The sequence below is a fragment of the Peromyscus leucopus genome, chromosome X (genome assembly GCF_004664715.2).
Source record: "Peromyscus leucopus breed LL Stock chromosome X, UCI_PerLeu_2.1, whole genome shotgun sequence".
Classification (NCBI taxonomy): Eukaryota; Metazoa; Chordata; class Mammalia; order Rodentia; family Cricetidae; genus Peromyscus; species Peromyscus leucopus.
The window spans coordinates 121,046,227-121,063,420 of record NC_051083.1 but is presented as its reverse complement, the minus strand read 5'-3'; positions in this window follow the sequence as shown (position 1 = coordinate 121,063,420).

Below are 17,194 nucleotides of genomic sequence, written 5' to 3'. Positions count from 1 at the left end.
TGAGCACAAAGACAATTTCTGTAAAATGGGGTAACCATCATCTGATAACCTATCATGAGCTGGGTACCATTCAAAAGGTACAATTTATTCTCCATTGTATACTCAAATTCATGTACTAGTAGTACTCCTTGTGTTCTTAGTATTTACCATGTGCTAAGTGTTATGCTAAATGTTTTCCATATGTAAATTCATCTCATCTACTACTACCTATGAATTAGGTAATACTATGCCCATTTTATAGGCAATGACATTGAGGATAAGGAAATTGAGTAATTTATCCATAATCTCAATAAAAGATGACAGTCAGACTCTAAAGTTAAAGGTAGACTGAGGAGTTTGGACCTATGTATAATTTAGTTGATAAGACTAAATGGTTTGAGAGACAGTAAAATGGTGGATAGATTGATGTAGTTGTCAAACTGATACATTTTCCAATCTCAGATTTTCAGCTCAAGAGATGCATGACATTACACAAGTAACCTTCTTTTTCCAAATCTCTGCATCCTCATTTTTAAGATAAAGTGCCAGCCGCACAATAGGATTTATGGCAATCAAATAAATACAGGTAAAGCACACAGCACAGTGCCTGGCATATAATAAACAGACACAAACATGTTAGCATTTTGGTGCTAATTACATGTGCTAATAAGACAAGTGCCTGAGGGATGTAATCATTATGTAGTTCAAGGAATACCTTATGCTATATACCAGGAAGTAGCACACTTTCTGTTTTTGTTGTTTTGTTTTGTTTTGTGTTAAGATGATGTCACCCTATAACAGGGCAATTGTGTCCCTACTAATGGCTAACAAACAAAACAAGAAGTCCAGTTCCAGGAAAATGTTACCTCTTCTTGAGTTGTTGTCCAATAGGGTCCTGTAGGCTACCAAATATCACAGGTTATTGCCATTGCTCTTTGTTATGCTCCACAACTTGAAAGTAAGACCTTATTCCTGAAGACCACAAGTTTGAAGCATAGAATAAGATGAAATCAAGCTGGCATGGACCTGAAAGCTTCATCTCTATTAGCTAGCTTTTATAATGCCAAAGGTGCTCTGCAAGCTACCAGAGGATAAAGGTAATCCTCATTCTTTCCCAGATGTGACCCTGTGAGCTGCAGCACTGACATGCTTGGAAAGATAGCCCACTGGTACAATAGTGGCATGAATATCACAGGAATAAACAATCACTTTCTGATGAGACTTAAGTTCTACTCCACAAGATGAAATATATAACTTGCACGATTATCAGGCCAAAAACCTATGTCCAGACAGACTATATGTGCTAAATAGACTGTTGTTGTGCTATATAGATATAGAATTAAACCAATTACTAATGAGTAATCATTATACCCATTGATCAACACATCTCTCAACCCTCATCAGAGAAGATTCTTTTTACAGTAGATGGTTATTAACACAGAGACCCATAACTAGTCAACGTTCAGAGAATCAGAGTGTGGAGTGATCAGCCCTACATGGGTCACCTATATCACACTCACTCCTTTCAAGACTCTGAAATCACTGTGGAAGATGGGGCAGAAAGATCATAAGAGCCAGAGGCAGTGGGTGACAATGAAAGAGTGTTTTCCAGATACAACAGAGTTTCTGCACATATGAACTCAGTATTTGTGACAGCATGCATAAGACCATGTTCAAACCAGACCAATTATTCATTTGGAGGGGGTATGGTCACAAAGTCCTACCCCTGGATGAGGTGCTGTTTGTAGTGGGTAGCTGTTGGAAGAAGGAGAGTGAGGAATTTTTTATGTTTATTTTCTTTGCTTTTGTTTTTCTTGTTTTTAATTAAGAAAATTTTTCATTCATTTTATACACCAATTAAAGATCCTTCTCTTCCCTTCTCCCACCCTCCCCAACTTCCCTTCCCAACCCATTCCCCACTCCTTCCCACAAGAAGGCAAGGCCTCCCATGTAAAGGCACATTCAGTAAAGGCAAGTCCAAGCTCTTCCCCCTGCCTCAAGGCTTCATGAGGTGTCCCATCATAGGTAGTGGGCTCCACAATGCCCTCTCCTGCACCAGAGATAAATTCTGAACCTACCGCCAGGGGGCCTCCCATGCAGATGAAGCTACACATTTGTCTCACCATGCAAAGGGTCTAGTCCAGTCCCATGTAGGCTCCACAGCCATTGATCCAACTTTCATGAGTTCCCTCTAGTTTGGTCCCTGCATGTCCCTATCATGATCCTGATGCACTTGCTCATAGAATCCCTCTTCTCTCTCTTTGACTGGACTCCTGGAGCTCTGTCTAGTGATTGGCTGTGGATCTCTGCATCTGCTTCCATCAGTCATTGTAGAAAAGTTCTGTGATGACAGGGTATTCACTGGTCTGATCCCTAGGGCAAGCCAGTTCAGTTCAGGTACCCTCTCCACTATTGCTAGTAGCCCAGGTTGGGGTCATCCTTGGGATTCCTGGCAACTTCCCTAGCACCAGGTTTTTCCCTATCCCCATGATGTCTCTCTCCATCATGGTATCTCTTTCATTACATTCCCCCTCCCTCCCTTTTCCAGCTCAACCATCCCATTCTTATCCCCTACCCTCTATTGCCCACCCCTCATCCCCAGTTTAATCATGGAGATCTCATCTATTTCCCCTTCCCAGGGCAGTCCATGTGTCCCTCTTTGGGTCTTCCCTGTTAGTTAGCTTCTCTGGAGTTATGGGTTGTTACCTGATTACCCTTTGCTTTGTATCTATCCACTTATGAGTGGGTACATACCATATTTGTCTTTCTGAGTCTGGGTCCACCCTAACAAAAACAAATATACCTTCAGAAAGCACCCCATGGAACTTTCTCTAAAATTGACCACATACTCGGCCACAAAGCAAATCTCAACAGATAAAAAAAATTGGAATAACCTCCTGTATTCTGTCAGACCACTATGGCTTAAAGTTAGATTTCAACAACAACAAAAATTACAGGAAGCCTACAATCTCATGGAAACTGAATAATGCTCAACTGAATCACCAATGGTTCAAGAAAGAAATAAAGAAATTAAAGACTTCCTATAGTTCAATGAAAAGGAATGTAATACATACTCAAAATTATGGAACACTATGAAAGCAGTGCTAAGAGGAAAATGCATAGCACTAAATGCCCACATAAAGAAGTAGGAGAAATTTCACACTAGTGACTTAACAGCACACCTGAAAGCTCTAGAACAAGAAGAAGCAAAGTCACCCAGGAGGAACAGATGCCAGGAAATAATCAAATTGAAAGCTGAAATCAATAAAATAGAAACAAAGAGAACAATATAAAGAATCAATGAAACAAAGAGTTGGTTCTTTGAGAAAATCAAGCCTTATCCAGACTAACCATAAGGCAGAGAGAAAGAGCATCCAAATGAACAAAATGAGAAATGAAAAGGGAGACATAACAACTGACAACAAGGAAATCCAGAGAACCATCAGGTCATACTTCAAAAACTGCAAAATTGTTTTTTTGTTTTGTTTTGTTTTTAGGGTGTGGCCCCTGAAAGGTGAAATATGCTCCAGTAGTTACCCTTATATCCAACAATGTATAACCAGATCTGGACTGGATGCATTTATTATTTTCTTTACAAATGATAACATAGAGGTGGGTGGTATGGAATGGGCTCTCTGTGAGGAGATATAGGTGGGGTTAATATGACCAAAAAACAATATACAAAATTCTCAAAGAATTAATAAAATATGTGTTAAAATTGAAAAGATGCTGTACCACTTTAGGTGTTAAGGCATAGTTGTAGTGGGTAGCCATTCCAGCTTTGATCTAGAAGTTCCAACACCCATTGAGGCTTTGATAACCATCACGCCTATAAGGTAGGACTGAGAGAGGACCCTAAAGACCCAAGATCCAGATGTGCTGGCTCTATTGGTTCCTGGACCCTGTACGTTGAAAGTAGACCGAGCAGAGTTCTCCAGAGAACACCTCTGGACTGTGCTACACCTTTCCCAGACCCTGCAACCTATCCCTTCACTTGTAAGTTACCCCACAAAATAAACCTCCCTTTTAACTACGTGGAGTGGCCTTAATAATTTCACCAATACATAGTGGCTGTACTAGTGTGAATGGTAACAATGTGATGATTGAGCTGTAGGTTGTATTTGATATTCCTAAACTTAATTTCATTATGGCAGATTTTGTAAAGATGAATGTTTCTTAACATTACCAAAGGAGTAATTAACTTACTGAAATCTTAAAGCAGGTGATCCTTTCACATTTCAATTCTTGATCTGATCTAGAACTTATTTCAGATTCTCTTGTAGAAAAGAAAAATAAGATCAATTATTTCCTAGGATAGGACTTAACAAAACAGGCAATAGAACATAATTAAATTTGCTACTGTTTCTTACAAGCAGAAAAAGAGTAGTTTTGTACTTAGTGTATTGCTAATGGGGTGTGGTTTTGTTTTACTCTACCCCTTACTTCTTAAAGCAAGGAGAGTGGAAGAGATCAAAGTTTACAATATATGACTGAAACAGTAGAATACTTCTGATGCTGTTCTTTCCTTGTGACATAGTCTCTCAGAAAGCATAACAAAGTCGGCTTTGGTGGCTCAGGCCTATACTCTCAATTCTCACTGTTGGCTTGAGGCCAGCCTGGGCTACACCCTGAGTTCCAAGACATCCTGAACTACAAAGTGAGACTGCCTCAAAAGAACAAAAACTATCATAACATCAAAAACACAGCAGCCTCTGGACCGAGTATATGGAACTTCATCCTGTACAATAACTAACAACCTTACAGTCTCCTCAGGAAACCAGACAGCCAGATACTAACATTTTTTAAAGGATAACTTGTTGCTTTAACTTTGTTTTAATTATATTTGGAAGTTACTGTGGACGCTTATTATGTACGTATATATGCATGCAGGTATATACATATGTATATATCATATGTTCATATATTTGTATCATCTCAATGTCAAATAAAGATTTCAAGTACAATGCAAGTTAGATTTTCATTGTTCTCTTGAATCCCTGAGAGTCAGTCATCAGCTCAATGCCTCAGTGTCCACAGGACATTTCTCACAAACAAAAGTGCTCTTCTATACAATCACAATAAGCCATCAAAATCAAGAAAATTGCACTGATATGTAACTGCATTCTAATCCTTAGATACCGTCCAAAGCTAAGTAATTGTCTCAACAATGTCCTATATAACAAAAGGGACCAGTTTAGAGCTATGTGCTATACTTACTTGCTAAGTCTATCTTTCTGTACAGTTCCCCAGCTTTTATTTGGCTTTCAAAATCTCAACCCTTTTGAGTACTTTAGGCAAGTGCAGTTGCTTCAGAGAATGTCCCTTAGTTTGGACAATCAGATGTTTCATCATTCTAAGATTTAGGTTGTGCCTCTATTGGTGAAATTATTTTGGCCACTCCACGTAGTTAAAAGGATATTTATTTAATGGCGTAACTCACAAATTAAGTGATAGGTAGGTCGCAGGGTCTGGGAAAGGTGTATCACAGTCCAATGGTGTTCTCTGGAGCTCTGCTTGGTCCACCTCCAACGTTCAGGGTCCCGGCACAGAGAGAGCCCACAGAGAGAGTGCTGGCCCATCCAGTTCTCGGTCTCCAGGAGCCTCCCCTGGCCCCGCCTCATAGGCGTGACAGTCGCCAGAGTCTCAATGGGGGTTGGAACTTCCAGATCCAAGCTGGAATGGCTACCCACTACAGCCTCCTTGGCAGAAATACCACAGAAGTTACGTTGTGTTCTCAGTACATCCTATTCTTTTGTTTACAAATAAACAAATATGATGCCTCATACCACAACATGTGAATCAATTTCATCATCAGTTCTGACAAATGTTACACACAGTATCTCACAATGGTATCGCTATGAACAAAGTTATATGGAAAGAGACTTACTTGTAGCATCATCACACTACAAGCCTGATCCTGAATCTACCTTTACAACTTTTTCTCTGAAGATTCCTACCAGCACACCACACCAATGTGGCTTTCCTCTAGTGTCCAGAGGTACTGTTCTACTACTGTGCCTTTGCCCATCACTCATGTCACAACCTGACTTGCATTTTAGTGGGAAATTCAAATACCACATTCTCCGTGAATATTTTCCCTACTAGGCCATTACTAATTGGGAATTTTATTATTTCCTTTGCACAATATGCTTTCTATTTTAACAGTAACATTATGCCTTATACAAAATTTAGGTGATAAATTCTGAGGTCTTTGTTGTGGTGATATTTTATTTGTGCTCTAACAAATAAAACTTATCTGGGGATTGTGGTGGTATTGTGTTCCCCAAAATATTGTGTACTCTAATAAATTTATCTGGGGTCAGAGAACAGACAGCCACTAAATACAAAGGCTAGAAAATGGTCGCACCCACACCTTTAATCCTGGCATTCCAGAGATAGAAATCCCTCTGGATCTCTGTGAGTTCAAGGCCACATTGGAAACAGCCAAGCATGGTGACACGCCTTTAATCCCAGAAAGCCAACCTTTAATCCCAGAGAGTGGTGGTAGAAAGCAGAAAGGTATATAAGGCGTGAGGACCAGAAACTAGAAGCTTTTGACTGGTTAAGCATTTGTCTGGTTAAGCATTCAGGCTTTTGAGCAGTAATTCAGCTGAGACCCATTCCGGATGAGGACTCAGAGGCCTCCAGTCTGAGGAGACAAGACCAGATGAGGATCTGGCAAGGTGAGATAGCTGTGGCTTCTTCTGTCTCTGATCTACCAGCATGGACCCCAATAACTTACCTCGGGTTTGATTTTATTAATAAGAACTTTTAAGATTCCTGCTACAGGGGATCAGAGAACAGATCCAGCCACTAGATTAGACATAGAGGTCAGACAGTGGTGGCACCCACCTTTTATCCTATTGCTTGGGAGGCAAGGATCCATCTGGATCTCTGTGAGTTCAAGTCTACACTGGGAACAGAGCAAGGCATGATGGCACATGCCTTTAATCCCAGCACTTGAGGTCTCATGTCTTTGCTTGGGAAGGACACATGCCTTTAATCCCAGGAAGTGATAGCAGGAAGCAGAAAGGTTTATAAGGCATGAGGTCAAGGAACTAGAGGCTTTTAAACAGTTCAGATGAGACACTTTTGAGTGAGGACTCAGAGGTTTTTCAGTCTGAGGATTCATGGAAACAGGATCAGCTGAGGAGTTGGTGAGATGAGGTTGGCTGTGGCTTGTTCTGTTTCTCTGATCTTTCAGTTTTCACTCCAATATCTGGCTCCAGGTTTGTTTTTATTAATAAGAACGTTTAACAATTTGTCTTACACTTTGTATCCAGCTGAAATCATCCATCTCTATTTTGTCCCTAGTCTATCCAAACTACTATCCATAGATAACACTTAATGTGATATCGTATTGATCATAATAATATTCAACACTGTTTGCTAAGTATGAACTAAATATTATTCCACGTTGTTTAGCACATTTTAATTTTTATACCTGTGACATGAACTGGGTGTTCTCATTGTGCTCTTTTTATAGAAAGTAACTCAAAACAGTGATTAAATAAACTTTATTAATGCAAAAAATCATTGAATAAATTCAGAAACTATTAATAAAGATCTATTTGATTCTAATGTCTTCTAATGTCTACTCTTGAGAGTATTGTTACAACTTAGGGCTATTTGAGTGAGCAAACTATAAGAAAACCATTAAAAGAGGGAAGTCAGAAACCAAGGAAGTTTGTTTGGAAGTACAGAAAAACACAACTGATTGTAGAAAACAAAGCACAAAGGGATAAATGGAGGCAAACACCTGAAACTCAGAACATTTCAAAGCATGTGAGATTAGCTCAGTAAGGTATCCTATTTTAACAAGGAAAATGGAAAAGATCTTTGGCACCATTTTCTACATTCATTTCTCTTGCTAGGATAAAATACCATGACAAAAAAAAAAAAACAACTTAATGTAGAAGGGGTTTTATTCAGCTTACAGTTACAGGTTATAGTTTATTACTGTGAAGAAGTCAAGGCAGGAACTTCAAATGGCTAGATGCATTATATCTAGTCAAGAGCATAGAAAAATGAATGCATACATACTTGCTTACTTGGTTATACTCAGCTTGATTTCCCTACCCTTACACAGTTTGAGACCTCCTGGCTGGGGAATGGTACCAACTACTTTTAGGCTAGATCTTCCCACATCAACTAAATTAAGACAATCTTCCTTCCCATAGACATGCTCACGGGCCAACAGCACAAAGTAGACAATCCCTCTTTGAGACAATTTTCCCAGGTGATTCTAGGTTGTATCAAGTTGAAAATTAAAACTAACCACCACAGGTCACCTAGATTCAAATACTTGCCTCAAAGGCAGGAGCTAAAAGGATCACAAGGAATACTGAAAGTGTAGTGATCAGTGGTCCATATGTCCAACTTTGGATGAGTTGCCCCTGTAGTATACTTAGGCTATACAACCCAGACAACTAGTGACTGAGGCCTGAAAATGCTAGAGGAAGTATTCTCTGGCAAATCACAGAACCTTTGCTAGCTTCAGTTTTTGTATTCATAAAATAGTATTTATACCTATAGTGCCTGTGTATGTATATAAAATATGTACACAAAAACATGTGCATGTAATTGTTAATTGATGTTGTATTAAGCTATTGCCAACATTTCTTCCTTTTATCACATACAGAAACTTAGATGCATATGATTCAGTAAACATGGCTCCTGATGTGAAATCTTGTCTCTGCACTCAAAGCATCAAGCACAGTGTTTGTTGATTTACAAATGGCACACAATGAACTGCACTGGCAGTCTGCTTTGTTGATGTGTGTCTACATCTGTGAAACCATCTTCATAATCTAGATATAGTGAATATACCCATTAATCTTTATCATCAATATGTATTTGTTGGAACGATTAAAACATATGTAACTATTATACTACTCTAGAGAATAGAAAACACCACCACCAAGGGATTATTATTGAAGTCCAGATAGAAAGCTTTGTTCCTTACCACATTTACCAGAGCTTCAAAGGACTGCAAGAAGAAGGTAGAGGGAGCCTTACACATAACAGGTGTTAAGATATTAAAGACAATAGAAAGCAGGATAGTAAGTGCCCTGTCAGCTTGGAGGAATTAATATATGAGTGCAGCAGCTCCAGATCAAGCTCCTTCAGTGTTGACTTCTAATGTTATGTGTAGCAGGAATCTTAAAAGTTCTTATTAATAAAATCAAACCCCAGGCGAGTTATTGGGGTCAATGCTGGTAGATCAGAGGGACAGGACAAGCCACAGCTATCTCACCTCACCGGATCCTCAGCTGGTCTTGTCTCCTCAGACTGGAGGCTTCTGAGTCCTCATCCCAATGGCTTTCAGCTGAATTACTGCTCAAAAGGCCTGAATGCTTAACCAGCCACATGCTTAACCAGCCAAATACTCAACCAGCCAAAAGCCTTCTAGTTTCTTGCCTCACGCCTTATATATCTTCTGCTTTCTACCACACTCCTGGATTAAAGGCTGGCTTTCTGGATTAAAGCGTGTCACCATGCTTGCTATTTCCAATGTGGCCTTGAACTCACAGAGATCCAGAGGGATTTCTATCTCTGGAATGCTAGGATTAAAGGTGTGAGTGCCACCATTTTCTAGCCTTTGTATCTAGTGCTGTCTGTTCTCTGACCCAGATAAATTTATTAGGTACACAATATTTTGGGAACACAATACCACCACAGTTATGTGCTTTTGTTTCTCTAATTTCTTTGCAAAGAATCCTTATTGATTAGGAAAACATCTTAGTGCAGACTAGGAAACTTTCAATCTCTTCCATTTATAGTACTATCTCATTAAACTGAAATAAACTTGGACAGAGATGGATGACCAAAAAAAAAAAAAAAAAAAAAAAAAAAGGCTAAATGGAATTTAGCTATAATTTTTAGTGATTTCACAGCCAGGATATGGTGCTTTACTCACATACCAGTACACAGCACTGGAAACCTCCACAGGGCAGTAGGTGCAACCTAATTAGCTGGGGAACTGGTGACTGTCCAGGCCTCATCTAAGTGAGACAAGCGTAATAGCTCATCTTTGTTTCAAGTCCTGATTTCACCCTGAACTTTTGCTTTGCTTTATGTGGGATAATAAAGCCCACGATTGAAACTCTCCTAGACCTTCCAAATGTACATTTCTCCCATGCCCTTTTCATATGAAGTTAGCTATTTGTTTAGAAACCAAAGCACCATGGAGCATGGAAAACTCAAAAGGTATAGTCAGAGCAAAAACAATGTGGAATATCTAAAGCTCATGCAAATAACTTAAGATCTGTTATGATAGCGTCTGGGTGAGAGCTGCTTTTTAGTATTTTCTTCTGATGAGTGAGTATTGTATGGCATATAGGTGACATAATCTCCACGATTACTAAAACTTATCAAATAACTAATGGCATTTGAAATAAAAAAACAAATATATAGAAGACTAATATATTTAAATTTTAATAGGATGGTAGATGTGATTGACATCAGTGGTTCTACTAGTTGCTTTTCTGTTGCTGTGATAAAACACCATCACCAAGGCAACTTCCAGAAGCAAGAGTTTATTTTGGTTTTAGTTCCAGAAAGGTAGAGTCCATGATGGTGGGGACAGCACAGCAGATGACAGCAGGCATGATGGCCAGAGCAGCAAACAAACTGGGAGCTCACATATTAATCCACATATCATCTAGGCAGAGAGAGCTAATGTAGAATAGTGTGAGCTGTTAAAACCTCAGAGCCAAAGCAACAGCCTACAGAATGGGAAAAGATCATCACCACCCCCACATCTGACAGAGGGCTGATATCCAGAATATATAAAGAACTCAAGAAATTAGACATCAAAATACCCAACATTCCAATAAAAAATGGGCTATAGAGCTAAACAGAGAATTCTTAACAGAAGAAGCTCAAATGGCTGAAAGACATTTAAGGAATGGCTCAATATCCTTAATCATCAGGGAAATGCAAATCAAAACGACTCTGAGATACCACCTTACACCCATCAGAGTGGCTAAAATTAAAAACACTAAAGACAGCTTATGTTGGAGAGGATGTGGAGCAAGGGGAACTCTCCTCCACTGTTGGTGGGAATGCAAGCTTGTACAGCTACTTTGGAAATCAATATAGTGCTTTCTTGGAAAATTGGGAATCAATCTCCCCTAAGACCCAGCTATACCACTCTTGAGCATATATCCAAAGAATGCTCAATCATACCACAAGGGCACATGCTCAACTATGTTCATAGCAGCATTGTTTGTAATAGCCAGAACCTGGAAACAACCTAGATGCCCTTCAACTGAAACATGGATAAATAAAATTGGGTACATATACACAATGGAGAAAAACAATGACATCATGAGGTTTGCAGGCAAATGGATGGATCTAGAAAAAAATTATTCTGAGTGAGGTAACCCAGACTCAGAAAGACAAACATGGTATGTACTCACTCATAGGTAGATACTAGATGTAAAGCAAAGGATGACTAGACTGCTACTCACAACTCCAGGGAGGCTACCTAGTAAAGAGGACCCTAAGAAAGACACAGGGATTACCCAGCGACAGAGAAATGGATGAGATCTACATGAACAACATGGACGTGAGTGGGGGTAATGAAGGGCAAGGGTTGAGGGAAAGAGAGCTTAGGGGAGTGGGAGATCCCAGCTGGATCAAGAACAGAGAGGGAGAACAAGGAAAGAGATACCATGATAAATGAAGACCCCATGGGAATAGGAAGAAGCAAAGTGCTAGAGAGTTCCCCAGAAATCCACAAAGATACCTCCACAATAGACTACTGGCAATGGTCGAGAGAAAGCCTGAACTGACCTAATCTGGTGATCAGATGGCTGAACACCCTAACTGATAGAACTCTCATCCAGCGACTGATGGAAGCAGATGCAGAGATCCATGGCCAGGCCCCAGGTGGAGCTCCAGGCATCCAATCAGTGAGAGAAAGGAGGGATTATATGAGCAAGAGATATTGAGACCATGATTGGAAAAAGCACAGGGACAAATAGCCAAACTAGTGGAAACACATGAACTATGAACCAATAGCTGAGGAGCCCCCATGGAACTGCACCAGGCCCTCTGGATAAGTGAGACAGTTGATGAGCTTGAACTGTTTAGGAGGCCCCCAGGCAGTGGGATCGGGACCCGTCCTTAGTGCATGAGCTGGCTTTTTGGAACCTAGGGCCTAGGCTGGGACACTTTGCTCAGCCCTGGTGTAGGGAAGAGGGAACTGAACCTGCCTCAACTGAATCTACCAGGCTGAGCTAAATCCCCAGAGGAGTCCTTGCCTTAGAGGAGGTGGGGGTGGGGGGTGGGTTGGGAGGAAGCTGGGGGGTGGGAAGAGGGAGGACAGGGGAATATGTGGCTGATATGTAAAATTAAATAATTATAAAAGTTTTAAATTTAAAAAGCCTCAAGGCTTAAAAAGCTGTTAAAAAAAAAAAAAAAAAACTCAGAGCCTGCCTCCAATGACACACTTCTTCTAGCAAGACCATACTTCATAAACGTTCCTAAAAGCATCATCAACTGGAGACCAAGAGTTCAAACATCTGAACGTGTGTGTGCCATGTGTGTGTGTGTGGGGGGGCTTCTTATACACACCACTCCATTGATGAAGTTATGAAGTTATTGATGGAGTTCACCCTTTCATCAACAGGCAGAGGGAACTTCAGACTCCTAGGACTATAATGCTTACGATTGGAAATTTCTCATGTATTTGTATGTGGGGACATACCTTCATAAGTGTGCAAGCATGTGCATAGAAGCCCGAGATTAAGGTGAGGTGTCTTTACCAAGGTTTTTTTTTTTTTTTTTTTTTTTTTTTTTTTTTTACCTTTTTTTTGAAACAAAAGAATTCCACTGAATCTGGAAAACATTTGACTGGACTGCTTAGGCAGGAACTATCAAAGATCATCCTGTCTCCACCTCTCCAGCACTGGCTTTTTTACATGCGTTGCTGGGGCACTAAACTCAGGTGTTGGTTCTCTTACTTGAGTTCCTCGTACTTACACAGCGAGCACTTACTGCTGAGCCATCTCCCCATGTCTTTAAATTGATCATTCCTTTTGAGAATTGACTTCTTCTTCGGTTGCATAGGGAAAGCTCTAGAATCTACTCTTTAGATAGATATATCTAAACATATAATAAAATATTTGCCTAATATCTAATGCATAGAAAGTTTTCAATAACAGCACCTCATTCATTTCCCATACATCTGGATCTGCCACATTGCAAGTGAGAAACTTAAAGGATGACTGTCCCCTGAAATTCTTAGGACCAGAAGTGTTTCAAGTTTCTTTTATTAGATTTTGACACCTTTATTCCTGTGTAATGAGATATCTTGGGGTTGCAAGTCAAGTCTAAACATGACATTTGTCTTTGTGTGTATACTGTGCACATATAAACTGAAGGTAAATTTATACAAAAATTTAATGCACCTGCTTTGTGACCTTAATTCATCACATCAAGTCAGATGTGGAATTTTCCATTTTTACAATATGCAGATACTTTGGATTTTGAAGTATTTCAACCTTCAGAAAACACAGTTGTGTTCACTGTAAGTCATCCTAAATTTACATATTACTAAATTCATAGAAACTAAATACTTGGGTTGTTCTTCAAAATAGCTAAAACACCACCAAAGGCACTGCTTATAAAACAACCAAAAGTATTCTGCTCCACCTCTGCATAGGAACAAAACCATTAATCAGACATGGCATTAACATCAAGTGACTTCCAAAATGTCATCTGACTACATTGGTCTTTGAACAAAGTTTTGGTTGTATTTGTAGACCATTTGCATCTGATGTAGGAAGGAAAAGGTAATCACAATAACCCCCAAATGTCCTATTTTAAATCAGTGCATGTTTTATAACATTAGCAAAGTCTTCAGTCAGGCTGTTGAAGTGGCTCAGTAAATATAGGTGCATGCTTCCAAACCTGACAACCTGGCTTCAATGCCCAGAACCTACATAGTAGAAGGAAAAAACTAACTCTGCAAGATTGTGCTCTGACCTCCATATCGTCTCGCTATGCAAACATACATATAGAGACATGAATATATAAATAAATGTAAAAAAATGAAAAGAAGTGTATTCAGTATAGTCCAGGAAGCTCTCCCACAATCTCTCAGTACTCCCCTGTCATTCCCCAAAAGAGAATAACGAATATATCCTCACATTAGTTCAATGGTGTTTTCTCACTCCCTATTTCCACCAAAATAAAGTGGTATTTAAATTAAAAAAAATAATTTTCATACTCAGGCTGAGATTTGTAGAATCTCTCTGAGACAGTTTAAAGAGAAGCCTTTGTTGTAGGATAATCTTTTTGTATAGTATAAAGATATGTCTTTGCCAAGGTGCCTTCTGATTGGTTTAATAAAGAGCTGAATGGTAAATAGCTTGGCATGAAGAAGTTAGGTGGGACTTCTGGGCAGACAGAAAGAGATACAGAGGGGGAAAGAGAAGATAAATCTAGGCACAAGAGAGACGCTAGATGAGATAGAGAGGAAGCAGGATATGCAGGGGGAGAGGTAAAAGCCACAAGCCATGTGGCAGCACATAGATTAATAGAAATGGGTTCATTTAAGTTATAAGAGCTAGTTAGAAACAAGCCTAAGCTAAAGCTATACTTTCATAATTAAGAATAATTATTAAATAATTAATAATAATAATAATAATAATAATAATAATAATAAGTCTGTGTCATGATTTGGGGGCTGGACTTTCCACTGTGCAAGGCCTCTCCACTATTTTTTGATAAGACCATCTTATTGGAAAATGAATGCATTTTATATACTAGTTGAAACTCATGAAGCATGTCACTATCAAGTACTGTCCTCAAGTACATGTCACTATCAATGTCCTGTCATCAAGTACTGATGATCTATCCCATCAATCTCCAGTTAGTTCAAACCTACATGTTTTCCAAGTCAATACAACATATATGTTAAATGTGATGGATGACATTCTTTTTTTCATTTAGAAAGATAAAATCCACTGAAGCAAGTGTGTTTTAGTTGGAATTCATATAACTCATTTAATTCTACATGCAAAAACAATAGCTTTGTTGACAGGATTCACACATTAGAAGGTGTCAGCTATGGTGCTGGAATAATGAGTCTCAAGTTTCTAGGATATGGTAGATTATAAATATAGGTCACGAAATGAATTGAAGTTCTTTGTGACTTTGTTGACACCAGCTATCTTGTAGATGGTTACAATTGACTTTTTAAAGTTTATTTTCACTTTGTGTGTGTTTGTGCACGTGATCGTGTTTGTGTGTGTGTGTGTGTGTGTGTGTGTGTGTGTGTGTGTGTGTGTGTGACACATACATCATGAAGACTTCAGAGGACAGCTGCTGGGGGCAGTTCTCGCCTTGCCCCACGTGGGTTCTAGGAACAGAATTCATTATGCAGTTTGGGTACAAGAGCTTTAACTTGCTGAGCTGCCTCACCAACTCTTGTAAATGACTTTTCATTTTTACTTCTAGTTAGACAATTTAACATGTACACTAAGTTGTTCTATAAAACCAATTGACATGGAATTACTTCTGAGATCTATGAAGGTTCAGAATCAGATGTGACTTTTTAATAATTGAACAAAATTGGCTTAAAATTGCTAAACAGAAATATAATTGAGAAATTGTATAAAACATTCCTTTTGGACAAAGAGGGCATCAGTACACACTGGAGAAAAATGAAAAGAAATGGTGCTGGTCAAATTGGATGGCTGCATATAGAATTATTAAATTGGATCCTTATCTCTCAACCTGAACAAATATCATCTGGCAACATTAACAGGAGTACGATCCCAAGGCTAGGTATGTCATAGGCCCTAGGGGAAAATGTACTAGCACTGTTACGCTAAATTAGCATAGTATTAGACCAACTCCAGAACACCAATAGCATAAGCACTAAGATCAACAATTAATAAATGGGACCTCATGAATCTGAAAAGATTTTGTAAGGCGAAGGCCACTGTCATTCAGATAAAGCGACAGCTTACAGAATGGGACTTTTACCAACTCCATACCTGACAGAGGATTAATACCTAAAATATATAAAGAACTCAAGAAACTATATACCAAAAAAAAACCCTCTAAATAATTCAATGTAAAAATGGGATACAGATCTAAACAGAATTCTCTATAGAGGAAACTCAAATTGCTAAGAAACATTTACCAAAATGTTCAACATCCTCAGCAAGAGGGAAATGCAAATCAAAACTAGTTTGAGGTTGCATCTTACACCTGTCAGAATGACTAAGATCAATTACACAAGTGATAACTGCTGGCAAGGATTTGTAGCAAGGGGAACATTCCTCCACTACTGGCTTGAGTGCAAACTTATACAACCACTATGGAAAATAAAAAAAATGGGAATTGATCTACCTTAAAGCCCAGATATACCACTTCTTGGGCTTATACCCAAAGGACACTCCACCCTATCACAAGGACATTTCCTCAACTAAGTTCATTGCAGTTTATTCATAATAGTCAGAAACTGGAAATAACCTATTCGTCCCTCAACCAAGGAATGGATAAATAAAATGTGGTACATTTACACAGTGGAGTATTACTCAGTTGCCAAAAAATGGCATCATGAAATTTACAGGGAAATGGATAGAACTAGAAGAAATTATCCTGAATAAGGTAACACTCAGAAAGACAAATATGATCATTGCCTTGTCCAGGCGTCATCAGAGAGGCATCCTCCAGCAGCAGATGGGAGCCAGTGCAGAGACCTACAGCCATATATTATTCATAGAAAGAATTTAAATTGGAGGTCTGCATTGGGACCTTCCTTTTGGACCTTGGGGAATTCTATGGAAGAGTGGGAAGAAAGATTGTAGGAGTCAGAGGGGATGGAGAACACCAGAAGAACAGGGCACACTGAATCAACTAAGCAGGGCTCATATGGGATCACAGATACTAAAAATGTAAGCACAAGGCCTACACGGGTCTGCATCAGGTCCCCTGCATATATGTTATGGCTGTTAGCTTGGTGTTCTTGTGGGGCTCCTAACAGTGGGATTGGATGTATCTCTGACTCTCTTGTATACTCTTGGGTTGCCTTGTCCAACCTTGATAGGAGGGTTTTTGCCTTGTCTTATTGTATCTTGCTTTGTTGTGTTTAAGTATTGTCTCTTAGAGGCCTGCCTTTTTCAGAAGAAGAAATGGAGGGAGGGTGATCCTGAAGGAGAGGGGAGGTGGTGGGGGAGCTGGGTGGAATAGA